Raw genomic sequence first — 24,195 nt, 5'->3', positions numbered from 1 at the left:
TGGAAACAGCAGTTGTAAAAAGTTTATAGGAGTCATTCAGGACTGTGATCTTCCTAATATAGCTCAAGCATGGAAATCTCAATGTATCAAAATTAAGCTAAGTATTAAAGACGTTTCTAATCCATAAATAAATGTAGACTGATATAATGAGTGCAGATCTAAGGCCACCTATTACTTTTTTTTTTTTTGGACAGAATCAAATTCCTGTGTGCCTTTATATGTTCTGCCAACAGTAGGCTGGGGGTATGACCAAGACTAAACTTGTAGGACAATCTGCACTCGACATTTATTTCTTTATTCTGGTAACAATTTCTTTCAAAGATAAATTTGTCCCAACAGAGAAGACTTCATAAGGTTCTGTTCATCTGTATCAAGACAAGCTTGTGCTTGATCATTGCACAGATGAATATTTCACTTGAGAATTTTAAATAATCCACCTATATATATAGTATTCTTCTAGCTATTAGTGGACAGGTTGCTCTTCTGCCTTCTTGGTGACAGATTCCCAAGGAAATTTCTGTTTCTGTTTGGAATCTCCAGTCTGGAGAGAATGCAGCCATTGGCTAATACAAGGCTTTTTAATTCAGTGATATTCTTCCAGGATGCAAATTTCTGCCACTGTTACTTGTTATGCCCAGTAAAAAGTTAACTGTATTTATCCAGTGATGCTAGTATCATCAGCAATAACTGCATGGAGGGTTAATTAATGAGTATTTGCTTAATTAAGGAGCATTTGTATGAAGAACTCCCAGCAAAGATGCTATTTAGGTGCAGAACATACAACTTCTGACCTCCAGTTCTATTACAAAACATTAAGAATAAGCAGTTCAGGTACTTATACAGTCTCTCTCTTCAAAAAGACAGAGGCACAAAATTCCACCAGCCCAGAGGACTGATGCAAAAAATGCATATGCATATCTTTAGACATTAAAACACTTTAAAAATGTAGCCATGAATAATTTGAGCAACTGTAATTGTTTTCCTGAAGATTTTTAACACTGAGACAAAAACAAGTAATATAAGTCACTGAAAAAGAAAACATTTTTTTTTCTTTGTATAAAAGCAAAGCGCTTAATTCTCTCATTTGCAACAAGAAACACAATGGAGCTTCACAAATTACAGTCTTGTTCCAGTAAAACTAGCACAAACTTGATGTACCCCTAATGCCTTCAGTTGAATTACCCAGAAATAAAACCAAGAAAAAGTAAGGGGAGAATCAAATCTGCTACTGAAGTTTCATTAAAGCCTTAAGCCCCATTAAATTTTCCAGCATACAGTTCAAATAAATGAACAATAAATAAATAAACATTTCATTAATAAGAAAACACTACTACCAATCTTGAAATCCATAAAAATCCATCTGCATGCTTTTGGTAGCATGTATTTTAGGAGACATTTGGACATATTTTACGATACTGTTATTTAGCTACTGGGGAGAAGTAAAACCTGATCATTTAAATACTTTGTTCAGCTGCTCTTTGAGATGGACTTTGAAATGGCATAATGTCAGTCAAAATGAAGTTCCTCATGTTTGGATTTTCAACAGAATTACAACTTCCTCAGCAGCTGTAAATTGCCGTTTCCATCATGTAGCTTGACATATTCGATACCTGGTCTCCTGTTAATTAGGATGGACATTTTGTGTGGTCAAGGTTAGCAGTAAAATACACTGCCAGAGGATGAAAGACCATGGCTACAATGCCATTTTGTTAATTAACTACAATATGGGGCATTAAGTTGAGTGGTTTTCACATATACCATTATATAAAGCCCATTGAAAAAAAAAAATAAAATCCATCCCAGGGTAAAGTAGGTTATGTTTAGCGAGAAAAATCAATGTTGTGATTGCACTTAGCACTGGAATTAGGGTATGAACACCCAGAAGATTGAACTTCCTAAATAAATATGCAGAAGCACAATTTGCAACTCTCTCTCTAAAAAGGGCATTGAGTTTTATATAACAAGGTCAATGGATGAATCAGAATTAAATCAGACAGTACTGAGCCCCATGCATTTTTAAATGCAGTCTGTACCCATATGCTACAAATGTTTTCACTTAATTTTTTATTTACTTAGTGTTTGAGTGCTAGCAAGGAAAAGTCTATTTAATTCCTTAACAAAAATCCATTGACCTTGTTGTATGCCTGTGATTAAATATTAATTTTTAAAAATCAATAGTGCCAACTTTGTATATAAAAATTTGTAACTTATAGTACCTCAATAAACCTTGAGATAGAGGACCTGAAGGCCAAATTGCTTGACAGTCTCCTGTATTTACCCACCTAATCTATGCAGTATATATACATTAAGCATGTTTACTTAAGGGAAGCAGGCACAGCGACAATAAATGGAGGTGACAAACAGCTGAAGTACTCCAGGTTCCCTCAGTGCATGCTTCCCCACCCACTCATACTGCAAAATTCTCCCATCTGCCGTGGCTGCTTATGCTCACAGAAAGGTGGTTTTGCACATCTCTACAGCCTGGAAGTATCCACCAGCACAACCAGAAGTTGTCACTTTGGACTTCCACCCAAGTGGAGTCAAAATGTCCCACCCCAACTTTTTTCTATCTAATTATGGCATTTTCTGTGGGTGTCAGTAAATGTCCGCTGTCACTGTGGCTATGTGCTCTCCATGGCAGTAGGATAAACTAAAGAAAGGCGCCAGGTCTGCTGACCAGTAACAAAAATCACCCTCCACTTCCTCTGGATCTAAACACATACCCTGCTAAGCAAGCCACCTACATATGCACAAAACTTCAAGGGCAGCTCATTTTGTTGAGTTTGATGAAAAGTTAAGCACAGTTTTTGATCTTTTGACGAAAGCAGACCTTGCAATGGAAAGATGAAAGAAAGACCATCATTAGGAACAGAACAGAATACCAGAGGTCAGCTTCAATCCCATTCTACACAGAAGACTCCATCTGAATGAGATTTTGAAGCTTTATGAACACATGGTAGCCAGAATGGGGCTTCTTGCTTCAAATTCTAAGGTTATTAACTCACAGCACAGGAAATCTCTTCCTCAACTTTGTCTCAAAATAACTGGGTAACAGATTTCTCTCTTTAATTCCCTCAAAGGGAAAATTAAAACATTTCACTTGGCATGCTGAGCAAGCTGCATCTTAAAGACATTACTGAAAAAGTCTCCAGCAGCTCACCTACATATCATTACATAACTGTCATCCAGACCCAGTAAAAATATTTACTGACACAATCTCACACCGAATGCATTTGTGTAAGTTTGCAATTTCCAAGCAAATATTGTTTCCAATTGAAGCTTTTAGTTGTACACAAGGATTTTCATTTAGCACCTTACCTTCCTAATGTGTCAAACTTAGAAATGACACTTCTAATTAATACAGGCTGATCAGAGCTGCAGATGAAAATCTTGCCATTCCATTTCACTGTCCTCAAATTACAAGAAACCTCAGCAGTGTTTAGACATAATACTATACAGCTGATAAAGACAGTAACTGAAAGGCAATTGAATCAGCAACAGCCAGAGCTGAAGATGTGACTTACAACTGCAGGAGCTCAAATTATAATTCCCTATTTAAATTTTAATCTCGCTTAAGTGCTTATAGCCATGGGAGGGTTCTACCACCTGCAGCAGGGCCTAGACGGGACAGACTGCTGAGTACTGCACACGTTTCTTCATGTGCTCTGTGATTTTGCTGATGTTCGCTAATCCTAGAGAGCATCACCTCTGTCACTTCAGAGAAATAAGGAAGAGTCCTTGCTTCATGCTTTTGCACTTCCCTGGTGCAGCCAGGGCACAGCCTGTTGATCAGATCTTGCAGTGAGCCATCCGGGAAGCTAAATCCTCCTCCACATATTAACACTACCCCCTTAGCTCACCAGTAAGTCAGGAAAGGGGGGAGCAGGACTGAACCCTCGGCAGCAGCAGCTGACTCTTACATTGGGTTAGCAGTACTGGCAGGCTGCACTCCAACAAATTTTGCAGAGCAGCTGGGGTAGACAAGGCTCCCCTGGAGAATAAAAAGCTAAATCAATAGTAAATTCCTATAGGCTCCATAATACCTGGAATAGTTTTCCAGTCACTAACTTTCTGGTCCTGTTAGACTGTCTCTTTTCAGAGGGTTATACTTAGCTCTGCATCTTCTGCATTATGCTCCTCATAAATGCCATGCTATTCCCAGGATGCTGTACTTTGAGCGCAGGCCGGTTTCAGATCAGTGACCACTGAGTTGTACAGTCTCTTCAGCTCACATCTGTTGCCCAAGCTGCTGTGCTGGAAGACCTTTCTTTAGGAAGTATTCAAAACGTAACTATTAAAGACAGATGCAAGTTCAGTCTAAGTGGGGGGACCAGCTCATCTGTGAGGTAGGCCTCAGGTCTCGCGTGCTGAGCACAGGCCACACCATGCAGGGTGAGGGAATGCTGGCGCTAAACCCACTGTACTTCCACAGGTAAATCCCCATCTATTTGTATTTGCCAAACTGGTGTTTCAACTTAACAAATACTGACCCCTTTTGGTCAGTCCTCTCTGGAGCTTCAATGTTTCTTGCAGCTCTGCTACTCCTCCCTTAGCTGCCCAGACTAGGAGAAACATTTGACATTACTGACTCTAAAGGTCACATTGTAAGAAACGATTTTACCCTACCTCCTGAGACCCAGGGACCCTCTCCTGGTGGCCTGTTTCTGGGCTGCGCCTTACAGTAAGTCCCTAACCTTTCTGGGTTTTGCCAAAAAATTTTCAACTTCTTCCTGCCATGATTTAACTTCACTCCTTTCTTTCTTTGTTCCCAACATAAATCAGGAGATTAAAGCCAGCTGCAGGAACCCATAAAACCAGGCAGGAGACTAACCACTGCAATTAAGCAAGATTTGTTTTATTAAGCAAGTCTTTTTCCTTTCATCTATGTGAAATGAGTTGATAGATCTCACCACAGCTCTAAATGAACTGGACAGCCATCTGCCTTGCAAAATAATATTCATTAGAGGCCTTGTTGCTGGTCTTAGTTGAGAAGCCACAAGCAGAACATAAGACTGCGGCCTGGTTAGCCGTGTCGACCTTTCAAATATGCTTCTTTGATTTGCAGAGTACATGGACAGAGTGGGTGTGATTAAGTGGCTATGGCTGTGCTCGGGGAATAGTGGGGATCAGATGTCAGCTCCAGGCTTCCTGCATGACTCTACACAAGCCTCAGGAGCCCTGTTTGCCTCCGTCCTACCCCAGCAAGCGGATTTCCACCTGTGCTTCACATGGCCACCCCTTTGCTACAGAGGTTTTCATTTACAAGCCAAATGCACAGGTAAGCAGCAAAAGAGAGCCCCATCTCATCTGGGGAATTTAGGTACAAAATTTATTAGGTAATACATTGCTGCTAACAGCAGTATTTCAGACTTGGTTCCCATTAAATAGGCTAGTATGAAGGGCCATCCATGCAAGAATTTTGTTTTCTTTGATTTCTAGATTTACAGTATGGGCTGATCATTACTATAATGGAAAATCTTGATCCTCAGAGCATCTGTTTTCCTTCAGGCACTTTCTTTTTCACGTAGTATCCAGAAAAGTCCTTCAGGAAATGTTTAAAAAAAAGAAAAAGTAAATGTCCCTGGAAATGTAGGTATTTAGCCCTCATTTCTGGCTTCTTCCCATTTTCTTTTCACTTTTTAGAATGTTGGTCTATTTGAAACAACTTTGAAAAAAATGCCATATCAATACAAAAAATAAATAAATATTTTACTATGAAAATACAGTAATCAAGTCCTTAAGAACCTCTAAACCAGAATGCCTAAGCTTCTTGAATACAGGTTTAATTCTGTAAGCAGCAGAGGCATATTGCAGTATTTCTGAAACTTCCTCTGTCAGTTGAATTGCACTAAAGTCAGCTCCCCCAAAATTGCATATTTTGGGGACTTCGCTGTCCATCAAAATTATATAAATTCCTTCCACTTCCAGTGAGGAATCCTGGGATTCAAAATCGCTCAGGGGCTGTTCTTTCATAGTGCTTCTTACATAACTGAAATTCCCTGAGACACTAGGAAAATCAGCTGTCTTTTATTTCAATGGAATAGGTGCTTCAAATCCCTTAGGAAGCTTTGAAGAGCTCAGCTGCAAGGCACGAGGTGGATGCTGTCAGCTGTATTTTATTTTATTTTTTTCCTAAGAAGAAATTAAATGGGTTTGGGGATTTTCCAGTCACAGAGTTCTTTGGTTTGGGTCAATTTCTATGGTTAACTCTTCATCATCATTCCCAGTCCTCTTTAGATCTCAGGTACTTCATTGTTTATGTAAAAAGAAAAGGAAAAAGAGATGTTATCTGTGAAGCTTGGATAACACTACTGAAGTCTAAGAGCTAGTCATTTAACCCTGTAATATATCACATGGCAAAACTGCTTTCTGCAGCTCTGAATGTTAATAGCACTAGTTAAGGGATTAGAGGAAAGACAGGAGGAAAATACATATACATAAATAAAAGCAAGAGGGAACTACACAACACAGAGAATCTGGATCTGTCTTCCAAGCTGAAAGGAAACTCAATCTGAATTTACAACCTGTTAATATTCTGCCTCCAGCAAAGATAAACACTGTAAGCTCCTAATGTTCACAGGAGCTGTCACAGGGCTGCTACTGTGTTTAACTTGCATACTCCAGTTCATCCTGTTTTCAGAGAAACAGCCACATTTCAACCTAGTTATTACCAAGTTATTCTCAAATCCACTGGTCGAGAAGAGTATTTAAACTTGAGGCAGCTCATATGAGCTCTAAACCTAAGGGACTTCATGGCTACTATAAGCTATATTTGCTCTCTGCCTTGGATAACTGCATTGTGGAGCCACCTAGGTGGTAAAACCACTGTCATTGAGCTCAAATTATCAGAGCAGTAACAAGATAGTAAACAAGACGGCCCAAAGCAGAAGAAAAAAAAAAAGTCATGCACCAGATAACTCCAGTTCAGCGTACATCCTCCTTTGCTTAACTCCCCAGTCCATAGCTTCAAGAATTTCTTTGGACATAGCTGTTATGTTTTTTTTTTTTTTTTTTTTTTAAAGCCTCAGCTCCTAGTCCTCTGGAACTGGGAATCACCACCTCTATTAAGAAATATGGAAGAGGGAAAACAGAAGAAAAACTGTTTTCAACAAGAAGAACCCCATGCTTGCTTTTGTAATCCTTAATATTTTTGCAATGCTTGATATGGGCATCCCAAAACATAAAAATCCCTTCCCATTATGAAGGATGGAGATCCCGTTGTGATAAGCACTATCCAAATACGGAGCAGGAAGATCTTCCTCACCTCGGAGTTTACAAAATAATATAACTATTAATCAACAGATGGGGACATGTGGAAGCACAAAAACACGGGATCACAAGACTGCTCTCTTCAACCTCTTTTTTTATAACCCTTTTCATGTTACCTCGTGGAATTAGCAGGAAATCTGGGCTCATAAGAAACTCAAGGGAAGCTCTTACTGAGACAACTGAAGTCCTATAGTGCCTGGGAGGTGTTTGCAGCAGTGTTACAATACCATTGTACTCCCCTATGGTAAGCATTTCAGATACTTAACCTTAACCGAAGAGAGGACAGGCTGAATTTGCAGATTTCTTATGATTTATTCACTCTTTCAATTTCTTTAAAGAGTACATGAGTAGAAAGGCTCCTTTATGATCTGAAACTCAAAATAACCAATGGGTACAAGTCAAAGATCCATCTCATGGCCCTGCAAGAAACTGAAGAAAGTTATGCATAACCCACATCTAGGTAAACTCCCTGTGAAGTCCACTAAAGGTGAACATTCATTTATAATGAGGTATTACGCCTTATATGAGCAACCATTGGAAACTATGCTCTGCTGTCTGTTGAAAAGCAAGTTGGAATAAGCAGCTGTCTCACACCAAAACATGCTTGCAGAGAGAAAGATGGGTGTTAGTAAACAAAAAATTCTCATGGTGAATCCAGAGTGCAGATTCAGCTGCACGTGCTAAATACAAGCTCATCACCTTCACAGATCTAGTTTATAAATCCAGAGACAATTTTTGGATAAATAAATGCATTGAGATTTTATTTGCTGCTCCATGCAGATTCTATGACTACAAAAAGATCTTTAAGCAGCATATTTGTGACATTCCCCCAGCTGCCAGAGCAACAGCAGTGCTGAGGAAAATATTTAATGTTTGCAGTAGTTATTAGGATTATTACTTAGACCCCAAGTGACTTTTTAAAGTAATCTTCCTCTGCAATCCCTTTGTGTTTTTAATCCCATCCACACTCCCCCTTCAGCAGCTGTTACGGACACAATTTTGCCATCAGCCATGAAGGTTGTGTTTCCTTTTCCCTTAGAGAAATATAATATCTGAGATCAACTGCTCTAAAGAGGAAGGGGCAGGTATCCTTAAAACATCATGAAAGAGAGGAGTCATTCAGGCAAATACTTGTTTCAAATGTTAGGTGTTATAGTATGTATTCGTACAAGCAATAAAAGAAGGGACTGATTAGCAGGTGGTTCATCCCCAAGATGCAGTACTCTTTTGTACTCTAATCGGTCTATCTTTTCTACTCTAATCAGTGGACTCAGGGATGGAGCGTTTTACCGTTATTCTGGGCAAGATAACTCCCTTGATGTCCCACACAGCAGGGAGTTGCTGACTCCGCGGGTGCTATCATAACTTGTGCTGCCATCCGTTTAGTCCTGCCTCCTCCCTGCCTCTTTGAAGTACCGAGAAGCTCCAACCAGCCAGGGGCAACCTTCTGGCACAGATGAGTGCCAGAACTGCCATTGACAAAGCAGAAATATTTCTAAGAAAGATAAGTGCAGATTAAACTGAGAATTATGGCAACAGGTTTCCTTTTTATCCCTTGTACTCTAATACTTGCTTTCCTCATCGTGATCCTCAGACTTGCATATAGTCACTTTAAGTCACGTTAACACCGCTGCTGTTCTTGCACACCTTGTATTCTAATCTGCATGCTGACAGTACGATAGAAATACTACAAAGATGGTCTAGGGGAATACAGCAGACAGAACTGCTAGCTTTATGTTTAAATTGAGTCTTAACCTGGTAAAAGCTGCCAGTGATCTACAGTACTGCAGCCTCCAAATTGGGTTCTTTCATGCTTTAAGTTTACCCAGTAATAGCAGAGATCCTTGTGCCCTGAGGCAGTTGCTGGTAGTTTGTGTATTTAGGTGCAGACCTGAAGCCCTTGAGATCAGCACAAATACTTACAGAAGTAAGCCCAAGCACTGCTGCTGACCTCAAAGGCCTTGGGCCAGATGCGTGCAGCACACATGGGTTTCCACGGGGCCACCAGCTGGCTGGCCACAGCCAGTGGGAAGGGCATGCGATGGAAACTCACGTAGATCAGAAGCGAGAAAACAATAAATTCAATAACTTTTTATAAATTACTGGTGGGATGCGTCTCAGGGAGTTCGAGTTAGGTAGAAAACCACCCCCATCCTCCTGCAACTTGTTTTGTAACATAAATCCACAGTTCTATTTTTTTTTTTTCAGAGTTACTGAGTGACAGACACATTTTTCTTATCATAAAGAAACACTTCAAAACATGGTGGGTTTTACCTTGTAAGTGCGTGTATACACTTGTCTATACGTACAAACACACACGGTACTTCATATACAGTTACTTCTTATTTCTCTCTGCTGTCTTTTCCTTTCCATTATCAGTCCCTTTGTATTTGCTTTCTCTCAGCTTTGTATACCTCTGCACATCCTCTTGTAACACTCTGTTTTTATTCCTCTCATTTATTTTCACCTTCTTCTTTCATTCAGAGATTTGTCTAACCGGCCCAGTCACCACCCTGTTACAGGTAACTTCCAGCCTGCCCATCCCTGCTCTTCTTCAGCTGCACTGACAGGTAACCCTGAATCCAGCCCTACAGCTTCAGCTCCTTATTTCTTTGGATTTAGTTTGCAGATGGGTCACATCACAGTGCAGAGGTATCATTTTATTCTTCAAAAGAAACATACAGTCATTTTCAATAAGCATGTACCTGGGGCCCATTCACTGAGGCTGCCAGACAGTATTCACACAGTCAGCGAGGGGTCCTCTTAGACTGCGAACTTCTGGTGTCCAAAAGTATTTGTTAAGTAAATATTTCCCTCAACTTTTACACAATTCCTTAGCAGAGAAGCTCTCTTCATGTCTCTACCTCATGATCATGCCTGTTCTCCCATCTGAAGACTTGCTCCTTTTAGGGACACGCTCTCTGACTTTGGGCTGACTTGTCTAGATCTGAATAGCATTGACTAATCTATCCCAACAAAAGGAGCCCCTTAAATTCTTTGTACATTAGGTAAGTGGTGTCCAATTCCTGTTACAGAAAACTAGGAATAAATATTGACTATGACAGAAATGAGCCTGCCCAGCTGCAGGACTGTTACAATGAAGGATTAGGAACAAGAGTTCAGGCAGCAACTCGCTTGAAAGTTGCTTTCCATTTCCCTTTTGTATGTGTTTGGTTTGCCTTATTCCTGGCTCATACCTAACTGTAACAGCAATTACTGCTGCAGAACATCTCAGCCAACTCTCTCCTATCTGACCACAGAGGGCTGTCATCTTTAATACTAATTACAGACTATCAAACAAAAGGGTTTCCTATAGAAACTCACTAGGAAGTTAGAGATGAAATAAACACTGCAATCAAAATAAAAGCATGACTTGACACTTTTTTCAACAAGGCACTGTTTGCCCCTTTCAAAAGGCGGAGAAGCTTTTTTGTGGGGACAGGTTGGGAGTGAGCAGGCAGATGTCTGTACATTAGAAACCACGAGCCTTTTGTTTATTGCTGTACAGTTACAGAATCAGGTTTTACACCTTTGATTTTCCAGGCTCACTTAGGTCATCAATATTATCTCAACAACCATTGTTGGACGTGCCCAAGGGCAACAGTTCCCTTGGGCTACCATCAGCCATTTCAGCAAGACCTTTTATAGACTTTTTTTTTTTTTGGAGGCTGAACCTGCACTTGAGGACAACTGTGAACTCTTGAGGCCAAAATGAACAGAGAGAAGTCTTGAGAGGTCAACAAACTGCTGAGCTCCTTTGACATATTGCAGAAATCAGTGGGAAGATTCTGGGATGTATCAAAAGAAAACCAGCTTTCGGTGAGAGCCAGAGGCAACAGCTTGCTCCTGGATGCAGATATTAAGGTCATGATACACTTAAAAAAAGAAAAAAGCCACCCACAAGATGAAATAGACTAGTATATTTCTAACACTTACTGTGTTTATTCCTTTTCTTTGTAAGGATTACAAATCAGCATAAATCATGTTTCCTTTCTTATCTCCTGGGGAGTCTTTTCCCCTCCACAACTCTCCCCAAAAGTCATTTCAATTAATACAACTGCAGCCAGCTACTAACTGCAGGGATGAAAATCATTTTGTTTCAGTTTGATGCAGCAGAAAAGCACTAGACCTAAATAGCATATGACAGGGCAGAACACAAGCACCTGATTTAGAGTTGCACAAGCTTCAGCAGCAACAAAGGATGTGCTTTCCAAAAATGCTGAAGCAGCTACCCCCAACACTGTCTGTATCAGACTAATAACATCCAAAAATAAATGAAATGTTTGGTAACCAAGCACGTGCATACATACGTGAATGCACACATGGAGCATCCCCCTGCAATCAGATTTCAAGGGCTGCTACAGAACCTCAGTTCATGCCCTCCAACCTCCTATGCAATTTCTGTTAAAGCCATCTCAGGTTGTGGAGAAAAGCTTGGAAATGTCACAAGTGCATTATAATGGCTCAAACAGTAGTTACTGAACAAAAAGAGCACTAATATATAGCATTATACATCTTCCTTCCACTTCCCTCTAGTTTGGGGGCACCTGATTCATAACTTTCAGATGCTTAGGACTGACAAAGCTGCTGCACATTGTATTTTTTGGTCCACAGAAAACCAGTATGGGCTTGCAGCAATCCTCTGCTCCATTTCTGTCCTATTCTGCAGAGTACTTCTAGAAATCAGTGAGAAAAATCTAGTCTACAGGCTTTGTGTTATGGTAATGACAAGCCTGTCATTATGAGGGATGTTACGGCACTGGCCCTGCGCACCGGAAAGCTGATGAGGTTGCTCAGCAGCCACCGAGGGTAGTGGTACCAGACCTGCACATGACATATGTCAGTCAATTTAGAGCCTTGGCAAACCTCTACCCATCTCCTAAGCCATTCACTTCCTTATTTGAAAGGCCTTAGATAAAACCACTAAGAATTATGGAGTATACAACAACCAAGGATATAGAGAAATGACAAGTACAAAAAGAAGAATATGAATAATATACAGAAGAGGCCATTATTCTGTGTACTGAGGGAAAGTGTTTCTGCTCCTTACAAAAGGAAGGATTTATCTTTCCCTGATCGGAGGTGACAAAGCTAGCATGTTAATGACAGAAAAACACAGGGAGGATAGTAAGAAGGCTGCCAGCTATTCCACTTTGATTTCATCAGCCAATCATGCAATTATGCTTTTTCTTTTTTTTTTTTCTTTTCTTCTGTGAGCAGCAGACACATTCACACTCAGAGTATCCCATGGGAGATAGAAATTACCAAGTCCCTCAGATCCTTCTACAAAATTCCACAAATACTTAGTCCAGCAAGACCCTGATGTTCTCAATCTCCTGTCCTTTAGGTCTGGCACAGCTCACGTTACCAACTTTAAAGGGGATAGGTCTGACTTCAGATACTGACTTTAAAGGTTATCAGATACTATCAAGCCAACATAATTCAGAGCCAGTTCTGATTTTCCCTTGCTGTGGATGATAATCAAATGAGGCCTTTAGTACCTAAAGACCCCTAAAATTTCAGTATCTTTGCTTAATCTACCACTAGGTCTTCTAATCCCCTGCTCCAGTCCATGTGGCCCTCTGTACATCCAGCTGGAAATGTTATTAGCTCTCAGCATTGTCTACTACATCAGAAAACATCACGTAAACACAACTAGAATACTTCAAGGTCCAAGCTACCTCTTATACACCCAGTATATATTCTGCTTTAAAGCTCACAGTGGCGAGTTTAACACAAATGCAGCCATGTCAGTATGCCGATGCTTCCAGCAAACAGACAGATGTAAAGGCAACCCGACTGACACCAGAGATGGGACTGTACTATTATTACTATGAGCAGAAAAAGCAGCCTCAAGATAGTAGCTGGAAGCCCTGTTATGCTGTTGTACCAAGACATGATTAGAGGGCTTATACCCCCCAATGGTTTGTAAAAAGAAAAAGATGGGGTAAATTCACACTGCAAATTGCTGCAAGAGCCAGGATTTTGTTTCAAGTAAATTATTTAAGGTCTGAGTATTACCTGTTTGCACATGGAGATGAAAACTTATCACAACCTCATAGCCCTGCTGCTTCTGTCATCGGAAGGGAAAGGGGTTACTAATTTGCAGCATGGAGAACCACTAGGCTGACTAAATGTAAGCATTTTCATTATATGGAGCAAAGCTACCAGCTTCCAAGCAATCAAACAGTTAATAAATATCCAAAGAGTGTGCCAGCCTTGCAATAAATTAATATTGATCTAATGTAAACTGAAGTATCCACAGCAATATGCCACAGGATCATTTGGTTGTGACTTCATTTTATTTCGTAGGCCAGTAGGCCATTTCCCCTTTTATTTCTGACATTTTAAGGCCATCTTTTCAGCATATTAAAAATAGCAAAAGAAGATGAGACAAACTATTTCAAATGTTTAATTATTCTTACAGAAAAGTAGTAGTGGAAAGTCTCAGAAAAATCTCTCGAAATGAATGCTGGATTAAGTACCTAAGTCAGGTTTTGGACACCCTCCCTAGAGGTAACTAGATAGACCTGAGATAAAGAGGTAACCCTGAGATATCTGATATGGAGTTGTGCATCTGATGAGAAACATCTACTCCACGAAACCAGACATGCAGGTATTCAGGACACGTCGGTGACAGACATAAGCAAAGTGTCTGGGTCACCTGTGCCAGACCCAACTTCACCAGCCCTCCTGAGAGCCAAGGTCACCAGGAGAGATTGAGAGCAGGGCCCTTCCTCCTCCAGGTAAATCAGTGCCTCTTTTCTTTGTTCCTGCAAAGCTTTGCACCTTCTGCGTTGTCTGGGGAGTGTGTTTATCCATAATTCAAAATGCTGCCTGGTACAGGCCTGATCCTGCAGTCCATGTATCAGTAAGCTTTGCACTGACCCAAATGAATTCTGCCTGAATGAGGACTACAGGATCAGCTTCTTTATCAGCCATCTGAAATAGAGCTGCTAAAGAATGCTTTTAGCCAACATCTAATTCTGTCTTTCACTATCAACCTGCTCTCTGAATCCAATTTTACTAATTTTTAAGAATCTTTGCCCTCTTAATCCTATTATACTGGTGTTTTTCAAAAAGATTTTGCTTCAAGTGACTCAGAAAGAAAACTACCACCCCTACCACCACCTTCTACTCCTTCTTTCCCCCAGAAAAGACAACTTTCCACATTGATACACGAAAACTTTTCAGTACTTCGGAACTTCTTTGAAAACAGATGCTTATTTTTACCTTTTTGTGAAGCCTTTCTGGCTGGAATTTCCCAGCCTCTGTTTGCAAGAGTGGCATTTGGAAGACCAATGACCTATTTTTTTTATTTTTTATTTATACCTCTTCTATTCACAAGGCTTAAGGCCCCAGGATGAATGCATTTTCCACAGTGCATGCCGGATCCTCTATCGGCTAATGACATTTGTCTAAAGCTTCTGGTAAGGACAAGGACTGCTAGCAGAGCCGCAGTAATACCAAGGGTAATGTGAGGTTCACAAAGGCAATAAATCCATCGTGTGAATGGTAGGGGAGATTTATTTTCTAGTGATAATGCAGAGAGTTGAAAACTCAGAGGTTATGAAATCATTACGGGGAGGGGTACTTAAAAGAACAAAATCGTTGTACTTACACAATTTTATTAAAACTTGCAAATGGAGTTTACTGAGGGGAGAAAAGCAGGGAAGCAGTATTTTTATTTCCTTAGTATATTCATATATATTCTAATTATTAAAATTTTTATTGCCCCCTACATACACATTAAATGGGGCTTCATAGCAGTAAATAATGGGAACCTTACAAAAATAAGAAGTCACCTTGAAGAGGTGGAATGGAGCACAGGCGCTGATCTCTGCCCTCTTCATTGTGATTTCCATATGAGAATGAAAAGGCTGCTTTCACGGGCAAAGCTGAGGCCTACAGGCACACAGTTTGAAAAATAACACCACCTTTTCATTTGTAATCTGAACAAATTTAATGGAGAAGCTATTGATGGAAAATGAACTTAGAACTCCACATTTCTATTTTTTCCAGGGTAGAACTGCACTTTAAGTCACAGGCTTTATTAATGGAATAAGTGCATTTGTCTCTCGCAGGCCTGAAAATAAAGCACTGAGAAGTAACATATGGAATATGCCTTGGGCGAGAGATTTTCATCTGGTATTGCTGTTTTTCTAATAAAACTGAAATCATGGCACGAGTGCACATGTTGCTGTAAAGTGTTTCACAGGGGGTGGCCTAAAATAGAGACACCCAAAAATCAATTCAGTGTCACCAGCTCCAAAGGACTGTGCTTTCCTCTTTCCTACCTACAGAGCCACTGACTGAAAACCAAAGGAGGGAGCAAACCAGGAGTCTCTGAAATGCTACCGAACAGGAATGTTTTGCAACAAACAGGCTGGTACCTCAAACCACTTTAAACTGCACAACACATCAGCATCTCTTATTTTACCTCTTCAATTACATGCAGCAATCTGCGGCCCCTAGAGATAGTTCCTCTTTTTTCCTGCCACAAAAATTAAGAAGAATTCAAATGTATACCTTGTCAGTCTTGCTTTTCATTGCAAAACAGTTACAATACGAAACAAACTTAAGTGGAGTTATTTCTTCAATGACAGTTAGCCAATAATACAAGTTTTGGCTCAATGAGATAGCGTAGGAACCATAACCTGAAGAGCAAGCAAGGAAAGAAGCTCAGAGCATCTTTTGTATGCATTGAGCTGAGCCAAATTTTTAACGGTGGGTTCCTAATTTACAAACAAGCTGGGCTAGCAGTACACAGGCAAGCTCTGCACACAGTGCAACTCAAAGCATGGTATCACAGGCCACAACAGTGCCTGAGTTATGTAAGAATTTCAGTTTATCTGAAATTAGATTTGCCCTACCACTCAGGACAGCAACTTATTCCTTGGTACAGTGTTGCATTGATGCATCTGGCCTGTTTTCAGGGTTTGAAAGCCTGCATAAAAATGTGCTGAGCAGACAGCCAGGGCTAGAGTCACAAAAACCCTCTGCTACAAGGTAAGCAAAAAGGACAGGGGTCTGGTACTGTTCATTCCCCAGGAGAAGACGATGGGTTGCATGGTGAAACACCAGCTATACCAAATGTCATTTATGATGGTTAAGAAAGCAAGTCCCATCTAGCACCAGTAGAACCCATCCACTACCTAACACCTGACGCATAACCTGTAACAGAACAACTTAAATAAACTAACGAACAAAAAAGTTGGAATGGAGGTTTCACTACTCAGGATTTCAAAACTTCTGACTCTAGTTACAGAAAAGTGTTTTTTTTTTTTTGCTTTTGTTTTGTTTTGGTTTTTTTTGTTGTTGTTGTTGTTTTGTTTTGCCTTCTTTTCACTGTCTGCATCAGATTCCTCAGGTAATAATCTAGCATAGAATTGATTTGATGATTCTCATGTACTAAGCACCAGAAGTTGCGTTTAAACCCTTTGTGTATGTGGCACCTTACACAGAATAGTTAATATCAGCAAACATGCCTTATGAACTATTAAGAATAAAAATCTATTCTGAAAATGTTTTGGCAGCACAAAAATGATGTGCATAAACTCCAGATTCCATGAATAAGTATCACTGTTACATGACACATGCAGTTGTTCCGAATATGAAGCAGAATTATAATTAACTAAATAGAGGGGACAATGAACAACAAAGTTTAACAAGCCAAGTTGCAATTAACATCTTGCTCTCTTCTGAGACTTTAGGTAATGAATCTGATTTTACACTTCATGTTTTCAATGCTGTCTGCAGAGAGAGAGTAATAGAATGTCCATTACCCTGGTGTAAGACTGACATATTCTCATAAAATGCTTTGTGATTGGATAAATAGTACCGAACAAAGAAAAATCAAGAGCATATAGCACATAAAATGTCCATAGACATCTCATTTTTTCTATTCAGCAGGACGCAGCAATGCAAGCAGAGAACTGAAGGGCATATTAAGAGGCATTTGTGCGCTTCAGCATTTCTCTCTGTCTTACCTGAAGGTGCTTGATAAATCTGATGCATATAAATAAAAAGGAGAGGGGATAGAGTATGTGGGATCCTTGTTGCTGATGCTGACTTTTCATTCCTAGTGTTCTACTTCAAATATGGTCCATATTAATATTATTTATAGATGCTTATCAAAGGTGTAGCAATTACAGGCATGAAAAGCATTTTTGTTTATGATCCAAGCCACACTGCGCTCTTTTGCAGAGGGCAGGCAGCTCAGAAGGGCTGAATGTCTCACCAAGGTCATACACTGACTACATGGGAAATAAAGGACCAGAATGTGTAACACCTGATTTGTTTTCACATGCTGCCTTGTACACCACAAAATCTAATGTTATCAGTGACTGGTTTGTGTGTTTGAGTTAGGAGTCCGTTCCCTCACAACAGCAAATACCAACTGTTTATTGGACTATCCAAGTAAAGGTCAAAGAGCAAATAAATGACAGTTAAAGCAAGACCATTCCACTTCAGATATGAAATGCCTGGATGAGGCACTACTGGTAAAGCGTAGAGCTTCTCTTCATCATGCTCCACAGCCATGTAGACAGATAAAGGATTCCAGGTCTGAGGCATTTTCCAAATCAACCATGCAATCCCAGACAAACAGTGAAAGTTGAGCTGATATCTCTATCAGGAAGAAATATATATATATATTTTTAATTCTTTTTGATTACAATTGATAGTGACATGGTCATTTTCTCTCTTGTTCTCCAAATTATTCAATTTGTGAAACTGTCAGTCTTCATGACATCTACAGCAACTTTTGTAAGGTGGAGATCCAATTTTTTTTTTAGCTTGTCAAAGTCAAATATTTTGTAAACATAGTTGGATGATGTTGCATTTCCAAAAAGCCTTTACCCGTTGTGCAAGCTTTTCTGCTCCTGATTTCAGGATCAAATAAGCTTAATGGATGGTACAGAATGCACTAAAATAAGCCTTGTCTCCTTCATTCACCTGGATTGAATTTCACTCCCTTGCAGACCAACAGCCTGAAGCCTATTCACCATCTAAGTCGTCAAAATAGGATTAGTGGATTTAAGTAGCACAGAAGCTTTGCATTTTCCACCTAGTTTCTTAATGAATTTTTGCATTAATAGGAGTATTACAACTGAACATACAAGCTTCTCAACAAGGGCTGTGTCAAATCTCCGGAGCAGACAGTTCCAACCACAGGGAATGCGTGAGCTCTGCAGTGCTGAGCAGCAAAACGTTGTTTGCTTTTGTGCTGAGACAGGATGTGAACTCAGATGCACAAAAGTGAAAGCCAAGTGATGCATTTTCCCTACCTTTTCATTATTATAAGGGATTTTTCTGCTTGTTTTTTTGAGTTGATACTCAAAGCCAACCTCGCATAGCGCTGGGCTTACTACTTACTATCCTTTAGATAGCGCTAACTTAGAAGCAGTTCCCGACAGTCTTAGTGACACAGATCACATAAACAAAGGTATTTAGAAGAGAAAAAATGATCAGCCCACATTAATTAGCAGCTATTTACTCCTTTTAATTAGCAAAGACAGAGAAAAGAAAACTGGAAGTCACCCCATCATCACAGGCCATGTTAATCTCAAGATACCCTGCTGCGCAAGCAAGCTTACTGACTATATTTCTTGGCACTTCATGCGTGCATGTAGGCTGACTTTTATCTAAGGATCTGAACACAGTGTACAAGCATTAGCTAATTAGATTTCTTGCAACAGCTATAATATCAGAAGCACTTAGGAGAGAGATAACTAGGGTTAAACCAAAGAACCAGGTCTCATGAGACCTGTGTATCAAATGGAGCTCTACCGCGGGCTGTCTGCGGTACAACCATATGATTTCTGTATGTATCAGCTCCGTCACAGTCTTGTTTCCAGGTTTCATAGGTGGGGTTTTTGCTCCATAGTTACTATGTGCTCAGAGGCTCCAGTCATAACCAAAACACTAGACAAACTGGTAGGAGGAGGAACTTGTACCCGCAAGTCAAGGTGACAAGTTCGAAAGACAAGTAGTACTGCACCATGCCCAGAGATGAACTGCTTTGTCTAACTTGCCCAAGCCTGTTGGAGAGCTGTAAATTGAACTCCTGTTTCCTATGTCCTTACCTGCCAACACTGAAAAGTCCAGAACACCTTGGATTTGCTATATGCACACAAATTATCTGTGCAGTGCATCCTAAATCCGATACAGCCACATCTGAGTGCATGCATGATGTAAAATCTGCACACACTGAATAGCTGCGTACCTGGAATGCACGAAAAACAATATGGAATGAGCTCCTTTAATACAATTAAAATCTCCTAGATGGCTGCTCAATGCCTGTGTGTGAGCAGAATAGCAAAGAAAGTAGTAATACTGAAACCTGTAAAAACAGCAGCCTTCCACCCCCAGCTAGCAGAGATGAAATGTACTTCTAATCCCCTAACTGGAGTATTGGTTTCTTGTCATTATTTCTGATTCATAGAGTGTTAGCAGATATTCTTTCAGGATTCAAAATGCAAGTACAAACTACGCTTACTAATTTGTAATTCACTGAAGATGTCAAGAAAGGATGTGATTATATTGCAAAGGAAAAGGACAGCTAGGAATGGAATGAGGCTGTCCTAGTTCTCTTCTTCAACCTTAAAGACTATTTCAAAAGAAAAAAAGAATAAATTCAATATAAGCGTAAGGAGGTCTTGTCTCCAAACCAGACAAATGCCTGCCTCTCATTAGAGTTCCTGGGAGATGTAAGCATGCATCTGCCAGGAGAACCAGACCCTATGAAAAAGTAGGGATATAAAATCCCAGATCACTTCAGAGAGGCAATAAAAACAATATGGAAAATTTATAACAATCTGGTGTAATTGTTCAAAGGTAACTGCTTCAAGGACTCTTATGAGGCTTGTAAAGGTTTTCCAACTGATAAAAAAGGGAAACCATTCATAAGATGGGATAATTTAAAGCACTCTTCAGTGCAGCTTTGCAGGAAAATAGGATACTAACGAGCTTGTGTTGGTTGCAGAACTGATAATGTAAATTTAGAGAGAAACCTTTCTTGCTAACAAAATATGATATTTATTTTTACATAAAGCATTTTAAAAAAGAAAAGTGCCTTTAATCCCTTTAAAATTCAAGAATTAAACACTAAAAAGTAAGCCGTAGACTGACATCTTTGGCTGGGTGCTAGAAGATGCCTACCGTCTTGATCCATGACATTTTCAGAGCTTTGTGCAAGAAAGCTAGAACATTCATATAAATAGGTCTGAGTACTGCAATGAAAACATAACTTAGCATGTTTATAGTTCAAGGGTGCTTATCTTTGATAAAACAGCTCAGAAAAGCTATACATTTGGTAGTCGGAGTAGGGGACTATGAATGACGCAGTCTAGTCCTTCCTCTGCTATTTACTCACCACACAACCAAGTCTTTTAGCGTTTTAATACATTGGTGTACCCTCCAAGTAAAACAGGCATGAACACAATTTAAATACCATATAAGTGCCCTGCTAAGGCTTGAAAGAATAAATGTAATGTTTAAACGAAAGTCACTATAATGTTGTCTGGCAAAAAATTGAAAATTATAATCACTGTTTGCAAAGATATCCAGTCTCATCTGAATTATGCTATATTCTTGGAAACTATTATCACCTGAAAAGTAGTTTTACAGACTTTTTTTTTCTTTTACAGTTTATATATAGAATAATTCCTAGCTTCAGGAGATTTAATATATTATTTTTCCCTTGAAAGTACTAATCTCCCTCTGAATACCTGCTTAGTCTATTCAATTACATCAGAGTTTTTCCTCTGTTATTAACAATGCATCATTTAGCCTCATTTTGTTTTAATCATAACAGAATCAGTCCAGGTTGTCTATGCCTTTATCTGATAAATGCCTTACTCCAATATGTGAATGAATATATATTAGCAGAAACCAGCAAGTCTATTTGTATTCAAAAAGTACTAGTAAATATTATGGGATAGGCATAAAACATACAGTGGGTCTTTTACAGTGTGTTTATTTGCAATAACACAGTTGTCACGTTTGCTTGTTTATACCTCCTTTGAATTTTCTGAAATTACTGCTAGAAAATGTTAAAGTCAAAAAGATAATTACAATCACCAAGCCTTGTCACCAATGATTCAAAGAAATGGAGCAAACCTGTAAATTATAACAGCTTAAATCAAAGTCAGGTCATAAAGAGTAGCATAAACTACAATTACACTCTTCGGCCAAGCCACAAATGATGGTGAAGCAAGACAGTTGCTCTCTGCAAAATGGCCAGTGCTGCAAATTAGGTGTCAAGGTGTGCACATATTTTTGGTGAGACTTTGACAACATCCTTTGCTGACTAGTGAGCAGGGACCAAGAATGATCTACAGTGGTGTTACGTGTAGGCACCATTGCCAGCTTAAGGAATAAGCAGCATGAATATAAAAATGATGCAGATGTAGACTCACCAAGGAAACCTTTGTCTCTCCAGCAGCGCAAGCTGCTGACATGGTCACGTCTATGCAGTTAACTCTTGGGATGCAGCCCGAATTCCCTGGCTTCATCTTATCATTATCCTGGGAACCTGAATTCCTGTGTGAAGGACTAAGCCCTGGATATCTTTGGACCAGTATCCCAGGGGGCTTCAAAGGGAGACAAAAGCCTACAATTTTTTTTTGCTGCAAAGAGCCTTTTGTGTGCTGGAAATGTCAGCTTTTAGCCTGAACTGCTTAAAATCAGAAACACACAAAACCAGAGAAAAGATACTGAGATCGTTGAATTTTTATAGGTACCTTAAAACTCTATTGACAAGAAGTATTAAAAAAATACAGTATAGAAATGTAGTAGCCATCAGCCATTACACCACATTCAAAAAGTAAGAAGGAGACAGAATTATTTGCAAAAGTCACTGATAATTCCTGGTCTGACTTTAATTCCTACAGGAAGTATGAAGACACAGCGATGGAGCTGAATCAGAAAAACTTGGTGACACGTATATATGAAATCCTGATGAGGACTCAGCCTGCTGACATTCATATGAAATACTGTGCCATATGGGTCTGAAAACTTGAAAACCTCCAGAAGTAGCACTGTATATAGATAAATGCCTTACCAACACACAAGACATCTGATCATAGACTGTTTGAAAAGTGAGCACTGAGGTTGAGATCAGCTTTTTGACTCTGTCTAGATGAATCATTTTGTTGTCCATTTCTGAAATGAAATCAACCAGTAGCACATCAGCACTGTCTTCCAAACATGAGCTGAAATATTTGAGTATCCCTGGGAAGGCAATTTTTTTTTGACTCAACATTTTGCCATCTAACCTTGAAATGCTAGATGTTGTAAATATGATATACTGCTGCTATAAAAGGGGAGGAAAGTGTCTGAAATTCAAAATGAGAAGGCAGTGGGAGGAGGATTTCCCCCCCACTTTACTGCTATAGCATTACAATACTTGAAAAAAACAATAACCCGCAAACGTGATCTTGCACTACAGAAGTAGTAGTCATTCCTACGTATTTCAGAATGCCTAAGTTGATATAAAATGCTATTCTCCTGATCACAGTTCATTTCACACCCACTTTGCCCAGGTGTAAAGGCATTACTGAAAACTCACTGCAATCAATGGACAGAGTTGATTGTGGTAGCCTTTGGAGCACCAGGGGAATTTTGCAAGGCATAAGATCCACCGGTTACTTTTGAGAGAATCAGAAATTCAGTGGTTTGGGATTCTTCTTTTATGTTTCATATCAACAGGGCATTATAGCATAATCAATAGTCTTTGTGCTGACTTTTGTTACCAGTTCACCTCTCAGAACAATAAGAAATCTGCTCAGCTTCTATACTGAGCCTTTCTTCCCTCACTGAGAGTTCCATGCTTTAATAAGAAATGTATGAAATCAGAAAAGAGCTAATGGTGCTGAGCTTGTTGCACTCTGTCATTTCGAGTCTTTGAGGCAAGCATTAGCACAAACGGCTACACACCTGTAAATGTAGCATGGGTTTTTTGGTGTCTTTTAAAAAGCATCTAAAAAACAAACCACGATTAGAACTTTTTCCTTGAAAGCCTGGATTTACTTAAAGTAAGTCCTTAAAAATATCCTGTCAATCCTTCTGCATTCCACTAACTAAACTGTAACATTACATTCATGAAGAAAGTTTGGTGTCTAATAACAGGAAAAGATTTTATTTATTAAGCATTGGGGTCAGTGGTAAAGGAGTTTGAACTGTGAGCTGTTTACTAGTAAACTTCATAGCCTGTGTCAGAATTCCCAAGATGATACCCTTTAATAACAAAAGGAAAAATTCCATCCTCGGGACAATATTATCTAGGGAAATAATATTCTCCTGTTGAAGTGCCCATCATCTCTCAATACACAGACATTCTCAAATGAAGATTTAGCTGGTCCAATCCAGGGCAACTCATTTTCTGATCGTAGATATCCTCTGATTATACTTTTATTTGTGATTGACATTTTCCTGTTTACAATCTGTTAATAAACTTATTAACATTCACTTTTGCAAAGTGCTTCAAAAAAACAACAACAACAACAACGAAAAGACTCAAAACAACATGACTTTGATATAAGCCTCCCTGTCGGAAACCCAAGACCCTAGGTGATGTTCACTGCAGAAGAGTTCCTACCTCAGGCATCATCAGCCCCAGCACTTTGTCACTACCTCAGCATTGGAAACTGGGTGCTTTTTGTAGGATTTTGAGGAAAACAAAATCTCCATGTGCTTCTGATGCAAACTGGTTTTATTATTCTCTTAAACTGAATTCACCAACAAACTATAGAAAAAGACATTAAATGACCTTGAGATAACACCTCTGCTTAGTCCTGAGAGGAATGGAAAAAAAATGGCGCATTTGGGGCAACTGGTAAGAATGACTGATCACAAACTAATTTTTTTTTTTTTAATCAATTCAGGGCAACAGATGGAAAAGCCAACTAAAAGGCACGTTATTCT

General features: G+C 39.5%; 1 protein-coding gene and 1 long non-coding RNA gene across 6 annotated transcripts in view; one reads left to right on the top strand and one right to left on the bottom strand.

Annotated features, from left to right (window-relative positions):
• The window catches only part of TMEM132C (transmembrane protein 132C), a 205,090-nt gene that overhangs the window by 91,291 nt on the left and 89,604 nt on the right, over window positions 1-24,195 (bottom strand). The gene's annotated exons all lie outside the window — the stretch shown is intronic.
• On the top strand, window positions 3-23,738 carry LOC308179675. The gene is made up of 2 exons (XR_013940480.1): window positions 3-4,681; window positions 5,066-23,738. It is a non-coding gene; the product is annotated as an uncharacterized lncRNA (long non-coding RNA).

This window comes from Anser brachyrhynchus, assembly GCF_964034855.1.
Source record: "Anser brachyrhynchus genome assembly, chromosome: 17".
NCBI lineage: Eukaryota > Metazoa > Chordata > Aves > Anseriformes > Anatidae > Anser > Anser brachyrhynchus.
This window is presented reverse-complemented; position numbering and strand designations above follow the sequence as displayed.